Here is a 5,918-nt window from a genome sequence, read left to right as displayed (position 1 = left end):
AGTTAGTTAGTTAGTTAGTTAGTTAGTTAGTTAGTTAGTTAGTTAGTTAGTTAGTTAGTTAGTTCGTTAGTTAGTTAGTTAGTTAGTTAGTTAGTTAGTTAGCTAGTTAGTTAGGTAGTTAATTAGTTATTTAGTTAGTTAGTTTGATAGTTTGTTAGTTAGTTTGTTTGATTGTTTGTTTGTTAGTTAGTTAAGTAGTTAGTTAGTTGGTTAGTTAGTTAGTTGGTTAGTTGGTTAGTTGGTTAGTTGGTTAGTTAGTTAGTTAGTTAATTAGTTAGTAAGTTAGTTTAATAGTTAGTTAGTTTGATAGTTAGTTTGTTAGTTAATTAGTTAGTTAGTTAGTTAGTTAGTTAGTTAGTTAGTTAGTTAGTTAGTTAGTTATTTGGCTATAGTTTTCACTATAGAAGGGCCTTTAGTCGAACTTTTCTTTTAAAGCAGAAGTGATCCAAATGATTATAAAATACATTTGGATAAAAATCCATTATGTTCTTCTATTTTTTCCACTTTTTGTCTGCCTTGCACAAACACTCTCAAACAAATAAATTTCAATTTTAATTTAGTTTTTCAGAAAATTTAATTTTGTCAGTTTTTTTTTGGATTTTTTTTTGCCCAGTTTGTTTGGGAGAAGGCCATTAACATTGTTTTCGTTTTTTTGTTGCTATTTTCGTTGCTGTTGTCGGTTGCTAGTCATCCAATTGCAGCAGCCAACAGTCGCTAATACGTTCATCGCCAAATTCCAATTTCAATTAGCATGAAAAACTATTTACACTGTCTTGCTTAATGGTTTTGTTGTTGTTGTTGCAGTTTGCCATACGATTCGTTGTATTTGTTGTTGCTGTTGTTGTCATCTTATGGAACTATCGTTGTATACAAATATTTGATATCTCTTTATTGGGAGATTGTAGTAGCAATTTGATTGTAGCAAATATACATTCATTCTGAAAATGGGATTTAAATGATTGACAACATATTAAAGGTATTTGGAAGGATTCATATTAAATGTTTTGGGGAATTTTGGCAGAATAAACATTATTTAATAACAAAAAGAGATTAACTCTTTCCATGAGATTAGTTTATGAGATAATATATTTTAAGTTGTATTTGAAAAAGTCTTCGAAATATCTATCATTTTATATGTTTATATCAAAGAAGTCTTGTCATCTTGCAGTCATAAAACTTGGGATTTTCTCAAAATACTAAAATGTCTAAGAGATTCCAGAATTTATCTAAATATAGTACTTCAGATTATATTTTCGATCAAAAGATCTTGAATCTTACAGAATTGTGTTCAAAACATTTTTTTTCCATTTTTTTTAGATTTATCAATTCACTCTTTTATAGACTGCTTGAGCTTTTTTAATCATTTTCACCGTTTCATGTTTTTTGCCATTTACAAAAACAATTAAAGAAGAAACACTTGACACATTTGTTGGTATGCCGCCGCAATGTCTGTTGCGACACTCAACGGGTGTTATATTAAGAGACATTCAAATTTGTTTATTGAAAAATCAGCTGAACATAGATTAAGGCCTTAACCATTAGATGGATTAAAAAGTTCACCGCCTACAGGTGGCAATTTTCGTAAGCTTTTCAAATCATGTACTTAACTTTGATAAGTGCTCGATAATCTGAAATATATGTATTTATCACATATCTTTTATTCCAGCTGTGAGCTCTATAACTTTTGCCTTAAATATTTATTACACCCTTCACCTCATAAGAAAACATTAAAATGTTTAGGACTTCAGACATTAACACCTATGGCTTGTGACCCAAAGACTGGTCTAAAGTTCCTGGATGGAAAGACTAGATCTTTTGTTTCCTTGTAACATTAATAGAATACATATTTTTGCTCTATAGATATTATATCGGATATTCTGAAAAACTGTTTTTCCGATACTCGACAAAGAATGATCAGCGTCCAGAAAGAACGTATGTAAGTGAAAAGATATTGAGTTGGATCTTTGTCATATATAATATGGTCCCAAATATTGATATTAGACTCAATGCAGTTCATGATTATAGTTAGACTAATCGAAGGCCTCTTAGAATAAAGAAGCAGTGGGTACGATCACAAGGATCCTAGGTTAGTTTGGCGTTAAGAGGGAGAGTAGACAGGTATTCGTCGAAGTTAGATCCAAATAGGAGTGATTAACATTCCTCTTAGAATAAAGAAATGGTAGGTAGAATCATAAAAATCTTATGAGAAGATCCTAAACGAAAAATCTTCTCAAAATGTCTCTGGTTAGTTTGGCTTGTGGAGGTACAGTAGACAGGTAATCGTCAAAGTTAGATCCAAATGGGAGTGATATTAGTCCGGATTTAACATTCCTCCGAATACTGATTAGGAAACTGGAAACTTTTCTTGATAATTCTGCATCATCCAGCAGAGGTGGTCTTAATAAAGGAATTCTATATCTTTTGGTAAAATTGGTGTTTAAAGAGTTTAATTCTAACCGATTTTTTCCAATTCTATTCAAAAAAGTCGTGTAAAAGAATGTCTAAAGCGATCGACTCTCTGAGAATTAGAAATTCTCTTCAGAATGTCCTAAAGTTTGAAGTCATAGCTCCATCAGTAGAAGGACAAAATAGTCTCAATACATTGTACATATAGTACCAACTTTTTCCGAAGCTATCCTTTTACGATTAGAAAGGTTACAGCTAAGCTTTTCTTGATAATTCTGCATCATCCAACAGAGGTGGTCTTAATAAAGGAATTCTATATATTTTGATAAAATTGCTCTTTAAAGAGTTTAATTCTAACCGATTTTTTTCCAATTCTATTATAAAGTTCGTTAAAGGCTTTTTGTTGTATATTTGGCAAATATACTCTTCAAAAAAGTCGTATAAAAGTATGATAGTGGCGTGTCTAAAGCGATCGACTTTCTGAGAATCAGAAATTATCTTCAGACTGTTCTAAAGTTTTGAAGTCATAGCTCCAGCAGTAGGAGGGTAAAATAGTCATAATATATTGTACATATAGTACCAACTACTTCCGAAGCTATCCTTATACGATTAGAAAGCTTACAACTAAGCTTTCCTTGATAATTCTGCATCATCCAGAAGAGGTGGTCTTTATAAAGAAATTCTATATCTTTTGGTAAAATTGTTGTTTAAAGAGTTTAATTCTAACCGATTTTTTTCGAATTCTATTATAAAGTTCGTTAAAGTCTTTTTGTTGTATATTTGGCAAATATACTCTTCAAAAAAGTCGTTTAAAAGTATGATAGTGGCGTGTCTAAAGCGATCGACTTTCTGAGAATCAGAAAATATCTTCAGACTGTTCTAAAGTTTTGAAGTCATAGCTCCAGCAGTAGGAGGGTAAAATAGTCTCAATATATTGTACATATAGTACCAACTACTTCCGAAGCTATCCTTATACGATTTGAAAGCTTACAACTAAGCTTTCCTTGATAGTTCTGCATCATCCAGAAGAGGTGGTCTTTATAAAGAAATTCTATATCTTTTGGTAAAATTGTTGTTTAAAGAGTTTAATTCTAACCGATTTTTTTCGAATTCTATTATAAAGTTCGTTAAAGTCTTTTTGTTGTATATTTGGCAAATATACTCTTCAAAAATGTCGTGTAAAAGTATGATAGTTGCATGTCTAAGGCGATCGACTCTTTGAGAATCAGTGGCATGTCTAAGGCGGTCGACTCTCTGAGAATCAGAAATTCTCTTCGAACTGTTCTAAAGTTTTGAAGTCATAGCTTCAGCAGTAGGATTGTAAAATAGTCATAATATAGTGTACATATAACTTTCTTTGAAGCTTTTCTTATATGATTAGAAAGCTTAGAGCTAAGCTTTCTTTGATATTTCTGCATTAACCAGCAGAGGAGGTTTTAATTAAGAAATTCTTTATATTTTGATAAAATTGCTGTTTAAAGAGTTAAATTCTAACCGATTCTTTCCGATTCTATTATAAAGTTCGTATATTTTGCAAATATACCCCTCAAAAAATACACCCTTTGCTTAAAAGAAAAATCAACCAGATATAATCTGTCCATGTCTTTCGTGTTTTTTTTTTGTGTCCTCTGCCTGCATTTATTCTAGGTGTACGAGTATTTATGCAGCGCAAAGTATGCCTGGTATTTTTGTCTGTTCCCTTGACTTGATGCTTTAATTTGCCTTTAATGTCTTTATCATCCACTTGGCTGAGAATTAATTATCAACGTTGCGTTTCATTTATTATGAAATTGTTTTTCTTTCGTTATTTTTTTTTCGGTTTCGTTTCGTTATTTTTTTGTAATCTTTTGTTTTACACCATTATTATTGCTGACGTTCTGGGCTGCCGTGATTCACACAAGATCTGCTGCTGCATGCTTTTTAAGTCGTTGACTTATTGTTTTAATTTTTTTCTTTTTTTTCATATTTATTTTCGTTGAATTGTCGTCTTCAAGTTACAACAATTGCAATTAAAAATGTTGTCATTACTTTCCAATGAATTTAAATGTAAAGTGTTTTTTGTGTTGAACGTTTTGTTCGTTCTTTTTCTTATCTTACTTACACCTTGATTAAGGAAATTTCTGAGGAAAATGTTAAAGAAACTAATAATTGCCAGATATGAATATTTTGTAAATTGCTAAAGTGGCTTGGTGCAGGAAAAAAGGTGCAAAATTAGCAGTTTTTTAATTAATTTTTTTGTTTATGGGTAGGTAGAGAGATAACTTAAATAAAAACTGCTATTGTAAAAAGTTTTTAAATTAATTCTTTAAATTTAAAATTTTTTTCTGTTAAATAATTGGCGTTTACTTACCACATGTCAGTCTAATCAATTAATTCAAATCAAATCAAATACAAACATATCCTTTGTTTCATTTGCAATTTGTTTCAATTAATGTTGATTAAATACGAAAGTATACAGATGTTCAGACATTGAAAGTTCATACATAAAAAATGTGTGAATTCAGAAATGCATATTAGGGCGGGTCCTTTAGACAAAAATTTAATACTCTCTCTCTCTCTCTAAAAGCTTAAGAAATCATGAGAACTATTGCAAAGTTAATTACAGTTTTGCCTGATCGATTGTGGTATTAAAATGAACTTTCCCTGTACAAGTGGACTCTCATATAGCAAACCTTGATTAATGATCACAATTTAATTGTAATAGCGGCGTTGAAAGCTTTTATATATAGTCATAGGTTAAGCGCCTTCATGAAAGTTTTCGTTCCACGTAGAAGAGAGGAAAACAATAGTTTCTCGATAAATTTAATTGTAATTCTGTTCAAGTTCTGTTCTGATTATATTCTACTTCTGTTCTAGTTCTAGTTCTGTTCTAGTTCTAGTTCTAGTTCTGTTCTAGTTCTGTTCTAGTTCTAGTTCTAGTTCTAGTTCTAGTTCTGTTCTAGTTCTGTTCTAGTTCTGTTTTAGTTCTGTTTTAGTTCTGTTCTAGTTCTGTTCTAGTTCTGTTCTAGTTCTGTTCTAGTTCTGTTCTAGTTCTGTTCTAGTTCTGTTCTAGTTCTGTTCTAGTTCTAGTTCTGTTCTAGTTCTAGTTCTGTTCTAGTTCTGTTCTAGTTCTGTTCTAGTTCTGTTCTAGTCCTGTTCTAGTTCTGTTCTAGTTCTGTTCTAGTTCTGTTCTAGTTCTGTTTTAGTTCTGTTCTAGTTCTGTTCTAGTTCTGTTCTAGTTCTGTTCTAGTTCTGTTCTAGTTCTGTTCTAGTTCTGTTCTAGTTCTGTTTTAGTTCTGTTCTAGTTCTGTTCTAGTTCTTTTCTGGTTCTGTTCTAGTTCTGTTCTAGTTCTGTTCTAGTTCTGCTCTAGTTCTGTTCTAGTTCTGTTCTGTTCTAGTTATGTTCTAGTTCTGTTCTAGTTCTTTTCCAGTTCAGTTCTAGTTCAGTTCTACTTCAGTTCTAGTTCAGTTCTAGTTCAGTTCTAGTTCAGTTCTAGTTCAGTTCTAGTTCAGTTCTAGTTCAGTTCTAGTTC

Source organism: Lucilia cuprina, chromosome 6 (genome assembly GCF_022045245.1).
Source record: "Lucilia cuprina isolate Lc7/37 chromosome 6, ASM2204524v1, whole genome shotgun sequence".
In the NCBI taxonomy this organism is placed as follows: Eukaryota; Metazoa; Arthropoda; class Insecta; order Diptera; family Calliphoridae; genus Lucilia; species Lucilia cuprina.
Note: the sequence above shows the minus strand (reverse complement) of the source record.